Below are 15,318 nucleotides of genomic sequence, written 5' to 3'. Positions count from 1 at the left end.
ACCCTGGCTGCACCTAGAAATTCTGTCCATAAAAATAATGAACAGAACCAGTGACAAAGGGCAGCCCTGGTGGAGGCTAACGTGCACTGGAAACAGGTTTGACTTACTACTGGCAATGCGAACCAAGCTCCTGCTGTGGTCATACAGGGACCGGATAGCCCTTAGCAAAGGGCCCCGGACCCCGTACTCCCGGAGCACTCCCCACAGGGTGCCCCGAGGGACACGGTTGAACGCCTTCTCCAGATCCACAAAACACATGTGGACTGGTTGGGCTCAGATCGGGGAGGCCGTGCTTCCCGATCACCCCCCTCCAGGTCTCACTGTCGCCGCCCACGTGGGCATTGAAATCCCCCAGGAGAACAATGGAGTCCCCAGTCGGAGCGCTATCTATTACCCCTCCCAGGGACTCCAGGAAGGTCAGGTACTATGCACTGCTGCTCAGCCCGTAGGCCAAGACAACGGTGAGAGACCTGTCCCCGACCCGAAGCCGTAGGGACGCAACCCTCTCGTTCACCGGAGTGAACTCCAACACATGGCTACTGAGCTGGGGAGCAATAAGCAATGCGACCCCAGCTCTCCACCTCTCCCTGTGGGCAACGCCAGAAAAATGAAGCGTCCAGCCCCTCTCCAGGAGTTGGGTACCAGAGCCCAAGCTGTGCGTGGAGGTGAGACCGACTATCTCTAGTCGGTATCTCTCAACCTCCCACACAAACTCAGGCTCCTTCCCCCCCAGCGAGGTGACATTCCACGTCCCAACAGCCAGGGGCTGTGAGCATGGACCGGGCCGCCGGGCCACCCGCCCTCGACCACCACCCAATCCTCTCTGCACCTGACCCCCATGGCCCCCTCTGCAGGTGGTGAACCCACAGGAGGGCGGGCCCACATCGCTCTTTCGGGCTGAGCCTGGCCGGGCCCCATGGGCTAAGGCCTGACCACCAGGTGCTCACGTGCGAGCCCCAACCCCAGGCCTGGCTCTAGGGTGGGACCCCGGCTCTGCCATACCGGGCGACGTCTCGGTCCTTGATTTTTTACTGGTCATGGAGGTTCTGAACTGCCCTTAGTCTGACCCGTCACCTAGGACCTGTTTGCCTTGGGAGACCCTACAGGGAGCACAAAACCCCCGACAACATAGCTCCTAGGATTATCCAGGTACGCAAACTCCCCCACCACGATAAGGTGGCAGCTAGAGGGGGAGAAAAAAAAATCACACAAAATCACATTGTACTATTTTTAAATAATTAATTTGCATTTTATTGCATGAATTAAAAACTGTGCTGACATTTTGTTTAAACTGCAGCTAAATTTTCAAGCTGTTCAAAAATTTTTATTTTTAACATCACAAATTTCAACACCCTTTATAATTCCTTGTATTTCCGTAGAGGTGTTAAATTTGTCATGCTTGCCATGACATCACTGGAGGTTTTACAGAAACATCTTGTACTACAGGTGTACCACAGTGCCTAAGGTTATGCTACAGCTTGTGCACACATTTAATGATCAAACCTTGACACTTCACATCATCAGACTACACCTGAGACCGGTGGTTCCCAACTTGTTTCTGTGGCATACACACACTCAAACACATGCATTCACACAGATGCCAGAGCCTCTCATTTACCATGCCCCCTCCCACCCACTCCAACAAAGTACAGACTGATCATCCCTGTACTGTTTATCTACATGCGTGCACAGCCCCATTCCACTATATCTGTTGACAGTAAACTTAGTTTTGTCCATTGGTCTATTTGACTCCTTCAGTTCTTACAGAAGTATTTTTTTCCTTTTCTTAATTGTTGTTTATGCACTTATTACTTCTTACAGAAGTATTTCACACACACACACACACACACCATGAAAGAAGAAAGTGATTTAATCAATTCTTGCTTTTTTGTTTGTTTTTTGGCAAACATTAGGCTCATTTAAAGAACAGCAATGATATTTTTCATAACTAGTGATTTCCAGTAAGCAGTGGTGGGCACAGTTCTGATAATCCAGTAACAGATAATTATCGAAGATAACGTTTTCATTATCAGATTATCTTTTTAGATAACTTTAAAAACCACAATCGGACTAATTATCTTCCGATGAATTTTTGTCCGATAACTTTTAGACCGATAATGTAAACAAAGCTGAACAGCAGCAAACATTTCTAAAATTAAAAATCAGTTGAGCACCTACCTGATAAAAGTTTTCTAACAGATGTATGGTTCCATCCTCTGCAAACAGAAAACACTGCTGCTTCTATGAAGAACACTATCCTCTGCAGGCAAAAGAAAAACTGGTTTTTAAGAAAAGAAAAAGAAAAATCATTTCCTTTAATACCATACTGATATGCTGGCAATATCACCCAAGTCATCCGGAGGCATACATTTTTAACTTATGGTTCAAATTTTAACCAAACTAATTTTGGACAAGTTATTTAAAATTATTGTCATGTCTGAAGTTTTATAAAGTGAAAATAACAGATATATGTTTTAGTTTTAAAGTAATGTGCTAATTTTTAAGGCTTTAGTGTGGACATGCTGTGCCGAGCAGTGAATTATGGGTAGGATTAGTACGTTCACGACAGGACAAATGCATTTCAGACACTCTGTTCAGGCTCCACGGACAACAGTATTAAACTCTAGTGCCTAAAACGCTCGTGAATATGTTCTGGGTTTATAGACGTTATTGTATTTGCGTTTGTTAAATTCCACGCATCTTAAATGTCGCAGCAGACATGGATTATCTGGAATTTTGTTTTGGAAAGATTTCAAGGCCTCTATTGCCATCTACTGGCCAGTAGTGTTCATGGCAGTTCATGGCAGTATTCGTCCTGAAGATGAGCAGACACTGTATATTTTAATCACAAGTTTTTTCAAACTTAATTTACAAAAACTCTCGATAGGAGACATCAAAGTTTAAAAACAAAACGACAAAAAAAAAAAAACATTACAAGACAGCTCTGCGGTGTTTGCACATGCACAGTGCGAGCGGTTGGACGCTTGTTGCCCCTCAGCAGCAGAAAACCCTCACGACGGCCGACCAGAATAATATCAAACAGATTTGATTTTCATTCGACCATACGATCAGCAATCAGGAGGTGGTCGTGAGATGTTAAAAGCAGCTTGTTACTCCATGTACACTACACGATGCAGGACGCGCGATTAACCTGAAACTCGGTCCAAAAAATTCTCACATGAATAAAAAAATCATGTGAACATTCTCACATTCTCTCCACATGCAAAACATGTTGTGATGACACTTCCAGGGCTCCGTAAAAATGCCTGTTTTTACAAATAAAAAATGGAATATTTTACAAAAGCACATCTGTAAACACCAACACACGACACATCACATTAACGTGCTGGTTTACATAGTGAATGACTGAACCAATCGGTGTTTAGCCGAGGCACATTTTACCCAGAATCCTTTGCGATCTGTCTGTTTGTTAGAAAACCTCAGAATTTGTGCATTATTCAACATTAAAAGATATATGTTATGTTTTAACTTTGTACAAACGACAGAATTGACATTAATGGAGTTATTCTATCAGTATTCATTTTATTTATACACCAAACCATAAGTCAGTGTGACTTTATTTTCCAAGACCTCCGCCTGACCAGAGCGTTGTGATTGCTAGAGAGTTGGACTTGGTGATTGCACTTAGCTTGTCTCTGCACTGTAAGCTGTGTAGTACATAAGAGTTTCCAACAGGATGTTCAAACATAGAAGTGTGGGCTCATTGTTTGGGTCTGCTGTCGCTTTAATGTTTCCAGAAGCGATCGTGGTGTTTAAACTCAAATTCAGTTTATTAGTAGTTACAAATATACTAGAAACAATACTGGAATTTATCGGTTATCTGTAACTCCCGACACATTTTTGGGTGGTTTATCGGTTTATCTTTATCAAAGATAACTTTTCAGCTATCTGATTATCTGTTATCGAAGTTAATTTTTTGGTTATCTGTGCCCACCACTGCCAGTAAGTGACTTTATGTAATGTGTACTTTTAATTTTGACAAGAAACCCACCCAGGAACTAACATTTATGATTTTTAGGGTTTACAAACATTTTTGACCATTAAACTCCTAACTTTACTAGAGAAAAGTTAGTGTACTGAAAGTTGGCAGAACTAAATTTAGCGGAAGCTAATTGGTCCGTTGATAGTTTTCAAAGTTGGCAGAAAAGCTAATCCGCCAACAAAAAACTTAGCTTCACTAATTAGCGGTTAGCTGAACTGTGCCCACCACTGGCTTGACAAAAGTTTTGACCTAAAATGTAGCTGAATGATAATTATATTAAATCATAGATGAGTTATGCAGTTGTTGGTTCCTGCTGTAGATTCTGGAGCCACTGAAAATGATGTGAAGCTTCTATGAGTGGACTTGCGGTCGTCGTTAATCTGCAATCACTTCAACAAGCCTCTTTTGTTATGATGCATTTGGGAAACACCTCTTTAGCTTAAAGAGCTTTGTAAGAGTGATTCTACAATCATTTTAGCCTTAGGATGCTTTTGGGAACCCTGACCCACTTTGTCTATCATCACAGGTGCATAACATGGTGACTCCTCCATCTCTAATGCACCGCGTAGCTTCCCAAAGTATTATTTAAGATGTTGTTAGATTTCTTCTGTAAACTGTTAACTTCTGAATGGTTATACTGCTGGTTACTGACTGACAGAAAATGTTGGTTTGTTATTTGCTTGAAGGTATTGGCTTCAAGTAAATCCTCGGCAGCGTGCTAAATAAGACAGAATGGCAGATGCTGCAATGCCAGAAACTGTGATTTTTAAGAGACTACTGCTATCCTTTAATTAATATCTGCCTTCAGGCAACTAGTAAGATAAAAAAAACAGGCAAAGAAGCTTTCATGCATGGCAATGGTTTGCAAATCCAGCAAGAGGCAAAACCTTGCCTATGTGATTAAAATGAAAACGAATTTGCTCCACTGCTCTTCAAATAATAAATAATTCTATGAATATTTTACCTTGATGTATTAGAGTTTGTGGACTTGATTTTTGTGCACATATGGAATTTTTATTATTACTCCAGTCAATTTCAAAACTTCACATCCATTAAGAGGTATGTTCAGCAGCTATAGCCCCGGTCAAAATTACTGGCACCCCCTTTATTTTCAGCAATGAATTTAAAGTATGTTCTGAAATAAATGCAATAGAACCACTTTTTGTATCATTCGAAGGTTTAATAAAATATCCAAAGGTATTGAACAGCAACCACAAAGCAATACAAAATATCTATTTGATATATGGATTTTTTTCCATTTAAAAAATTAACATGAACAAATCCAGACATTAAATTTATGGATGACACAATTATTGGCATTGTTTAAAAATAATTTTACAGTAGATCATCGTTTTCACAACCAACGATAGGTTAGGGGACGGATACATGAACATTTGCAACTCAGTGAATATTTATTGAACTTAGAAATATCATGGTATTGAATGGTGAATCTTTCTGGAACAGGCAATTCCCAAAAACTGAGTAACTGTGCAAGATTGAGGAAACATGTGGGGGAGTGTCAGAGCTGGACCTGAAAAGAACAACTTAGTCAACACAGAAAATAATCACGCAGGAGACACTGAATTTCTTTTCCTGATCAGGAGAGAGCAAACGAGCTTAACCCTCATCACCAACCGTCCCATCAGCTCTGAAGGGCCCCGCCCATCTGCCTCCCATATTTATTAGAATAAAGTTACATACAAGCATATAGGAATGACAAAATACCAAAACATGCTAGCGACACAAAGTCTGGTCTCACATCGATATGAAATTGTTATGGCTTTAAGCCTCCAGTCTCACAAAGTAAACAGCGTAACCCTGAACTAATACACAGGTCACACCGCTCCCTGCTCAAGGCTGGACTGTTAATTAGAACGTACATCTGTGCTCAGCAAAAACATGATCTCAGCAAAACAGTCTGCCCTCTCACTGACCCAAAGGTTGATCTTCCCTTGTGAGCAGTATAACGATTACTTAAACAGTTCACTGAATATAGTGAATAGATATGTATCAATCAATCAACGTAGTGAATATAACTACTTTAGCAATTCAGTGATTAACAAAGAGTAATATTAAAATGAAACACATTGATATTGAATTGAAACACATATATATAAATGTTTATATGGAGAATGAGATCAAAGACAAAATCAAAGACAGCAAATCAAAGTAAAGACATTAATAATTGATAATATATTGAAAATTCCTGACAGGGAGCTGCCAAGACACCCATGACAGCTCTGAAGTAGTTCGAGGTTACTGGAGCTGTGATTTAAGATTCTGTGCAAAGTGCAACTTTTATCTGTTACATCAAAAAAACAAAAAAATCAACTGATTATGATCATTTTTTATATTTTGATAAAAAAAATATAATTGATTATGTCTTATATTGTGTCTTAACTTATATCTGTATTTTGTCATTAATGATTGGGAGATTTCCTTCCAAAATTAAAATAGCTGAAGTGATACCGCTGTTCTAATCTGGTGATAAACACATTTTTTTCAAACTACAGGCCAATCTCATTGTTACCTCAGTTTTCAAAAATTCTGAAAAAGGTATTCACAAAAAGGTTAAATGATTTTAAATCACACCGACACACACACATCTTCAAATGCTTAGTCCAATTAAAGGTTGCGGGGGGCTGGAGCCTATCCCAGCAGTCATAGAGCGCAAGGCGGGGTACACCCAGGAGAGGATGCCAGTCTGTCACAGGGCCTAAATATCATATACTAAAATGAACAGCAATATGGATTTAGTAAAAAATGGTACTACTTCATTGGCATTCAATACCATAGATCATAAAATTATGGACGTATGGCATCAGAGGATTAGCTCATGATTGGATAGCTAGTTATTTGTACAGTACGCATCAATGTGTTCACACTGGTGGGATAAATTCTGAATTTTTGAGGTGCACTTCTGGGGTGCCAGTCTTTGGGCCTTTGTTGTTTCTTTTATATATTAAATGACATGTTTAGTTTGTAAGATTTTGAGTTGTATTTTATTTGCTGATGACATGACTGTTTTGTAGTGGGGATCATTTGGGACAGGTTCAAAACACAATGGAGAGGGAACTACAGAAGTTTAAAGAATGGTTTGATTCAAACAAATTGTCACTTCACTTTGGTAAAACAAAGTGTATCATATTTGGAAATAAGCCCAGGAATGTATGTAGAAATTTACTTGTACACAATATTGAAATTGAACTTGTAAATGAAACTAAATTTCTTGGGGCATTTATTGATGATAATCGAAGTTGGAAAACACATATAAATTACATTAAATCTAAAATGTCAAAGATCATTGCCATTTTGTATAAAGCACAAGACTTCCTGCCCCACCACTTATCAGTTACCTTATATCATTCATCACTTGTTCAGTACATGACCTACTGTATTGAACTTTGGGGAACCGCCTACAAAACTAATACAAATCCAATATTTTTACTTCAAAAGAAGGCTATAAGAATTATTAGTAAGAAACCATATCGTGAGCCAACAAATCCATTGTTTATCTGTTTGCATATTTTAAAATTTTGAGACTTTTTTTTCTACTCGCACTCATCTTGTGTGTTTATTAAGAGCTGACGTAACGTGAATTTCCCCATTGTGAGATCAATAAAATCTTATCATATCTCTTGATTGATTGATTGATTGATTGAGGTCTGTAATTGTTATATGTACACTTCAACTGTGAGAGACAGAATTAAAAAAAAAATCAGAAAATCATACTGTATGCTTTTTTAATAATTAATTTGCATTTTATTGAATGACTATTAGTATTTGATATAATTGAAAACAGACAATAATATTTGGTACAGAAAACTTTGTTTGAAAAGTTTGCACACTGCAGCAGGGATTTTGATCCACTCCTCCATACAGATCTTCTCCAGATCTTTCATGTTTCCAGTTTGAGCTCCCTCCAAAGATTTTCTATTTAGTTCAGGTCTGGGGACTGGCAAGGCCACTCCAGGACCTTGAAATGCTTCTTACGAAGCCACTCCTTAGGACCTCTTCACACATAACATGATTGAGGCAGAATGGCACATGAAGGAGTCGTCGAATGGCACTCATGGAAAATCGAAGCTGTATTCACCACAGCACAAGCACTCTACATTCATGTGCTGCTCGTGCCAGAAATCCATTCGAATGGCAGGCGAAATGAGGTCGCACTGCCATCAGATCGCGCTTGCAACATTTGCACGGCATGTAGTACGCAGGTCAGACATATCATGCTGCGGCCAAGGAGCTGCACAAAATCATCGGCCATGTCGAACTGTGGCTAAATGGTGCAATCAAGGCAGCCTTCACACCAGTGTGCAATCTGCCTCCCCCAAAACAGATGGTTTGTGAGTGTGCTCCCCCTACACTATGAGACTATCGAGGTGCGGCTGAGATTGCGTAGGCTTGCATGGTGTGCACAGTTGGATGGCTGTCATGTCCATGATGGAACAGCTCACAGATATGGAACAACATGACATCCCAATACCACACCAACACAGAAATGAAAATAAAAACCCAGAAAGAAACAATGCGTGTCACAGCGCCAGAGCGTCATCTGACTGGACAGGCACATCACGTGACACGCCATTGCAACATCCACAGGGTCCATCCGTCATGTGCCAGCCTGACTGGCAGCCTCACAGAAAAGTCAGTGTGGCCAGCTCAAGTAACCCACAGCCTGAAATGTGAGCCCATCTACAGTGGGGGAAAAAGTATTTAGTCAGCCCCTGATTGTGCAAGTTCGCCTACTTTGAAAGATGAGTGAGGTCTGTAATTTTCATCATAGGTACATTACAACTATGAGAAACAAAATGGGGAAAAAAAATCCAGGAAATAACATTGTAGGATTTTTAAAGAATGTATTTATAAATTATGGTGGAAAATAAGTATTTGGTCAATAACAAAAGTTCAACTCAATACTTTGTAACATGTCTTTTGTTGGCAATGACAGAGGTCAAATGTTTCCTGTAAGTCTTCACCAGATTTGCACACACTGTAGCTGGTATTTTGGCCCATTCCTCCATGCAGATCTCCTCTAGAGCAGTGATGTTTTGGGGCTGTCACTGGGCAACATGGACTTTCAACTCCCTCAACAAATTTTCTATGGGGTTGAAGTCTGGAGACTGGCTTGGCCACTCCAGGACCTTGAAATGGTTTTTATGGAGCCACTCCTTCTTTCCCGAGCAGTGTGTTTGGGATCATTGTCATGCTGGAAGACCCAGCCACGTTGCATCTTCAATGCTGTCACTGATGGAAGGAGGCTTTGGCTTAAAATCTCATGATACATGGCCCCGTTCATTCTTCCCTTAACACGAATCAGTCGTCCTGTCCCTTTTGCAGAAAAACAGCCCCAAAGCATGATGTTTCCACCCCCATGCTTCACAGTAGGTATGGTGTTCTTGGAATGCAACTCAGCATTCTTCTTCCTCCAAACACGACGAGTTGAGTTTTAACCAAAACGTTCTATTTTGGTTTCATCTGACCACATGATATTCTCCCAATCCTCTTCTCTGGCAAACTTCAGACAGGCCTGGGCATGTACTGGCTTAAGCAGGGGGACAGGATTAGAGTCCCTCTCTGCATAGTGTGTAGACTTTGTTACTTTGGTCCCAGCTCTCTGCAGGTCATTCATCATGTCCCTCCGTGTAGTTCTGGGATTTGTGTTCACCGTTCTCATGATCATTTTGACCCCATGGGATGAGATGGAGCAAAGGATTGAGTGAAATTATCAATGGTCTTGTATGACTTCTATTTTCTTACAATTGCTCCCACAGTTGATTTATTCACACCAACCTGCTTGACGATTGTAGATTCACTGTTCCCAGCCTGGTGCACATCTACAATTTTCTTCCTGGTGTCCTTCGACAGCTCTTTGGTGTTGGCCATGATTGAGTTTGGAGTCTGTTTGAGGTTGTGGATAGGTGTCTTTTATACAGATAATGAGTTCCAACAAGTGCCATTAATACAGGTAACAGGTGGAGGACAGAAGAGCTTCTTTAAGAAGAAGTTACAGGTCTGTGAGAGCCAGAAATCTTGCCTGTTTGTGGGTGACCAAATACTTATTTTCCACCATAATTTACAAATAAATTCTTTAAAAATCCTATAATTTGATTTCCTGAATTTTTTTCTCATTTTGTCTCTCATAATTGAAGTGTACCTATGATGAAAATTACAGACCTCTCTCATCTTTCTAAGTAGGAGAACTTGCACAATCAGGGGTTGACGAAATACTTTTTTCCCCCACTGTATGTGAGCGCATTGCTGCAATGGAGAGGTGGGCGTGTCGCTTGTTGATGATGTAATGTCTGTGTTGAGTCACATGATCACATGTGCACAGACCCACTACAGTTATGCCTTTGTCAGGGGGCCGTGGTTGATGTGTAATCACGTCGTGGGTGACATGTCATTTGAAATCACGCAGGGAGGGAGCTGACCACCGCCTTTCTGTAGCTTGCACCGCTCCACATTGTCAGCACAACACAAAGCTGGGGAACACATATTGTCACATGTCTGCTAATCCCCCATGTGCAAGGCCCGGTGCTGCACACGTCTGAAAACGATGATGACATGGGGAAAAATAAATACAAACTGGATCACCCAACCACATCTCGCCAAGCATGCACGGTGATGGGCATGCAGTCAAAGCTGCGCCCGACCACTGTGTCATCGCTACGCACAGCTGGTGAACACATTGTGCCATGCAAGCTATCACTTCACAACACGCCACTGTAATGCACGTTCATCGGCGGTCTCTGCTCACATGGTAATAATTAAAAACACATATCACCATTGCAATGTGGTCACCAGTGCCTCAGTACGCTCTGGACAGAGGGACACACAGAGTCGGCTGATGTGTTCATGATACGAGCGCTTCAAGATGTTCATGCAAAAAAATAAAATAAAAAGTCATCCATATCAGTTCAGTACTTCCTTGTGTACGCCCAGGAGGAGGATAATTCTTCTATTGTCTGCTCTTTATAACAGGAATTATGTCAGGATTTCCCCTGGACTCTGGTTTTTACTGTTGTTTTACCAGTGTCATGTGTTTGTTTCTCTACCAGATGGTGCCCCTAGTTTTGTTTTCACACCTAGATCAGATGAGTGACTGATTATTGAGAGTATCTAAACCCTGACTTTCTGTTCATGAACTGCCAGAGACTTGTCATTTGTTTGTTGTTTGTCACCTTGCTTTCCTCATTTTTGCCTCACCAGCTTTCAGAGCCTTGTTCCATGGTCCAGACAGATACCAGGAGGACCAAACCTGATCGCCGCCCCGTGACCTTGACTGTGTCTTCCAGCTGTGCGCTCAAGATGCCGAAGCTTCCTACAACTTATGCTCAGGTAACGCTGGCATCCCCCTCTAATTCCCGTATTAGAGCGAACTGCCTTTTCCTGGTGTTCCCGACGATTGCAGGATCAATCAATCAATCAATCAATTTTTTTATATAGCGCCAAATCACAACAAACAGTTGCCCCAAGGCGCTTTATATTGTAAGGCAAGGCCATACAATAATTATGTAAAACCCCAACGGTCAATACGACCCCCTGTGAGCAAGCACTTGGCTACAGTGGGAAGGAAAAACTCCCTTTTAACAGGAAGAAACCTCCAGCAGAACCAGGCTCAGGGAGGGGCAGTCTTCTGCTGGGACTGGTTGGGGCTGAGGGAGAGAACCAGGAAAAAGACATACTGTGGAGGGGAGCAGAGATCGATCACTAATGATTAAATGCAGAGTGGTGCATACAGAGCAAAAAGAGAAAGAAACAGTGCATCATGGGAACCCCCCAGCAGTCTACGTCTATAGCAGCATAACTAAGGGATGGTTCAGGGTCACCTGATCCAGCCCTAACTATAAGCTTTAGCAAAAAGGAAAGTTTTAAGCCTAATCTTAAAAGTAGAGACTCCCAAGTGGACCTGGATCCTGGCTCTGACTACCTGCACAGTTACGTCACACTTTCATATAAAGAGTACATTCATTGTTCTTATAATGTTGTGTGCTCTCTCATTATTTTGTGCTGACCCATTTTGAGTGATTTATGCAAATATGTAAGGCATGTGATCGCTGCTGCTGCTGTGTCAGCGCAATGTGGTATCACATCTCTTACGTGTTCGCAATGTGTTCATGCACATGTGCACAAAACCGGGATTGTTCACGTCTGTCCGACTGTGTGTCCCTTCCGACAGCAGGTGGAATTTTTTGGCTGGTTTCTGCTTCTTTCACACAACTTCGTGTTATGTGTGAAGGAGCCCTTAGTTGTCCTGGCTGTGTGTTTGGGGTCATTGTCATGCTGGAAGACCCAGCCATGACCCATCTTCAGTGCTCTTACTGAAGGAAGGAGGTTGTTTGCCAAAATCTCACGATACATGACCCCATCCATCCCCCCTTCAATACAGTGCAGTCGTCCTGTCCATTTGCAGAAAAACACCTCCAAAAGTGATTTTTCCACGCCCATGTTTCAAGGATGGTGTTCTTGGGGTTGTTCTCATCCTCCAAAAATGGTGAGTGGAGTTGATACCAAAAAGCTATATTTTGGTCTCATAAACTTTTCCCATGCCTCCTCTGGATCATCCAGATGGTCACTGGCAAACTTCAGATGGGCCTGGACATGTGCTGGCTTCAGCAGGGGGACCTTGTGTGCCTTATAGTGTGTTCCTAATGTAATCTTTGCAACTGTGGTCCCAGCTCTCCTCGGGTCATTGACCAGGTCCTCCCGTGTAGTTCTGGGCTTTCTTAGAATCATCCTACCCCACAAGGCAAGATCTTGCAAGGAGCCCCAGACCGAGGAAGATTCACAGTCACCCTGTGTTTCTTCCATTCTCTAATAATTACACCAGCAGCAGTCTTCTCAACAAGCTGCTTGCCTGTTGCCCTGTAGTCCATCCCAGCCTTGTGCAGGTCTACAGTTTTGTCCCTGGTGTCCTTAGACAGGTCTTTGGTCTTGGCCATTGCGGACAGGTTGGAGTGTGATTGATTGAGTGTGTGGACAGGTGTCTTTATACAGGTACTAAGTTCAAACAGGTGCAATTAATACAGGTAAAGAGTGCAGAATAGGAGGGCTTCTTAAAGAACAACTGACAGGTCTATGAGAGCCAGAATTCTTGCTGGTTGGTAGGTGATCAAATACTTATTTCATGCAATAAAATGTAAATCAATTATTTAAAAGTGATTTTTTTAGATTCTGTCTCTCACATTTGAAGTGTACCTACGATAAAAACTTCAAACCTTTCCATTCTTTGTAGGTGGGAAAACCTGCAAAATCAACAGTGAATCAAATATTTATTTGCCTCACTGTGCACTCACCGGCCACTTTATTAGGTACACCTGTTCAATGGCTTGTTAACACAAATAGCTCATTAGTCATTCACATGGCAGCAACTCAATACATTTAGGCATCTAGACATGGTGAAGACAACTTGCCGAAGTTCAAATTGAGCAACAGAATGGGGGAGAAAGGGGATTTAAATAACTTTGAACGTGGCATGGATGTTGGTGCCAGACAGGCTGATATGAGTATTTCAAAAACTGCTGATCTCCTGGCATTTTGAGGCACAACAATTTATAGGGTTTACAAAGAATGGTCTGCGAAAGAGAACATATCCAGTGAGCAGTAATTGTATGGACAATAATGCCTTGTTATGTCAGAGGTGAGAGGAGAATGGACAGACTGGTTGAAAGGGAGATGCCATCATGTCAATGTGGACCAACATCTCTGAGGAACACTTTTAATAACTTGTTGAATCTATGCCACGAAGAATTAAGGCAGTTCTTAACCTGGAACTAGCAAGGTGTACATAATAAAGTGGCTGGTGAGTGTATTCCTAATGAACCAACTTCCTCCACGTAAATCTGAGATGACTTAAGACTTGCAATCCATGTGATTACCTTTTCATTTCAAGACGGGGAGAACAAGTCCTTTCTTCCAGTCTGTTGGGATGGACTGCTCTCACTGAGATCAGTCCGTGAGTGTGCACCGTGCCATCCTCAGATGAGGGCTGAAGAGACCACCGAGCTCTGTAAAAAGGTGAAAGATGTTATTATTGTTACAACCAAACAATGGAGACATCCTCAGTTATTTGTGTTCTTTTCTTTAAGAATTTGAAATTGATAATGGTCGCACAGTGGCTTAGTGGTTACCAAATGGTAAATGGACTGCATTTATATAGCGCTTTTCCATCTGCATCAGACACTCAAAGCACTTTACACATCAATGCCTCACATTCACCCCGATGTGAGGCTGCTGCCAAGCAAGGTGCTCACTACACACCAGGAGCAACTAGGGGATTAAGGACCTTGCCCAAGGGCCCTTAGTGATTTTCCGGTCAGGCTGGGATTTGAACTGAGGATCCTCTGGTCTCTTCCTTAACCACTAGACCATCACTTTCCCTACCACTGTTGCCTCACAGCAAGAAGACCCTGAGATCGCTTCTCATCTGGCCCTTTCTCTGTGGAGTTTGCATGGGTTCCATTCACGTGCTCCAGCTCCCTCCCAATTCTTTTTTGCAAACCTCTTCCTTCTTATACTTTCCTGGACATCTTCATTCCTTCAACAAGTGTCTTTATCTTCCTTCCTCTGTTCAGATGTCACACTCAGTAGCTTTGTAGCTGTCTCTCTCACCACATCTGTGGTACTTTGCCAGTTGTCCAAAGTCACGTAATCTCCATCCGGTGCCTCTTTCAAGCCCTCCCTGAATTTCACACGTCTTTTTCCTTCAGCGTCCACCATCTCATCCTTGTTTCAATGTTCACTCTCTTCCTCTTCTTCACCTACAAAGGCATCCTACAAACCATCATCCGATGCTGTCTAGCTACACTCTCCCACAGTCTCTTTTTCTTTTCAGTTGCATCTCCTACAAAGCCTGTAGTCCACTTTGTGCACCTTCCTCCACTCTTCTTCCTCACCCAGTGTTCCTCGTTTTCCTTAAAATAAGTATTCAAGAGAGCCATTTCCATCTGTTTTGAAAATATATCACCATCTGCCCTTCTGCATTCCTCTCCTTGATAACAGATCAACCCATTACTTCCTCATCACCTCTGTTCCCTTCGCCAACATGCCCATTGAAGCCCGCTCCAATCAGAACTATTTCATGCTTGGGCACACTCTCCACCACCTCATCTAACTCACTCCAGAAATCTTCTTTCTCATTCATCTCACAACCTACCTGTGGGGCATATACACTGATGACATTCATCATCACCCTTTCAATTTCAAGCTTCACACTCATCACCCTGTAAGACACTCGCTTAACCCCCAATGTACTCTTAATATACTCTTCCTTTGGAATAAGTACAACAAATAAACAACTCAAATATACA

The 15,318-nt window shown here is 42.0% G+C and overlaps 1 long non-coding RNA gene across 1 annotated transcript in view; it reads right to left on the bottom strand.

The window, feature by feature from the left end:
* Positions 1 to 395: 395 nt before the first annotated feature.
* Positions 396 to 15,318, bottom strand: part of LOC117530006 — a 29,208-nt gene continuing 14,285 nt past the window's right edge. Inside the window, exons 3-4 of the long non-coding RNA XR_004566168.1 lie at positions 13,944 to 13,947; positions 396 to 406 (exon numbers count right to left, since the gene is read on the bottom strand). This is a non-coding gene — a long non-coding RNA (uncharacterized LOC117530006). The remainder of the gene's footprint in view (positions 407 to 13,943; positions 13,948 to 15,318) is intronic.

This window comes from Thalassophryne amazonica, chromosome 2 (genome assembly GCF_902500255.1).
Source record: "Thalassophryne amazonica chromosome 2, fThaAma1.1, whole genome shotgun sequence".
Classification (NCBI taxonomy): domain Eukaryota; kingdom Metazoa; phylum Chordata; class Actinopteri; order Batrachoidiformes; family Batrachoididae; genus Thalassophryne; species Thalassophryne amazonica.
The sequence above is the reverse complement of the archived record's forward strand: the minus strand, read 5'-3'. Positions and strand labels throughout refer to the sequence as shown.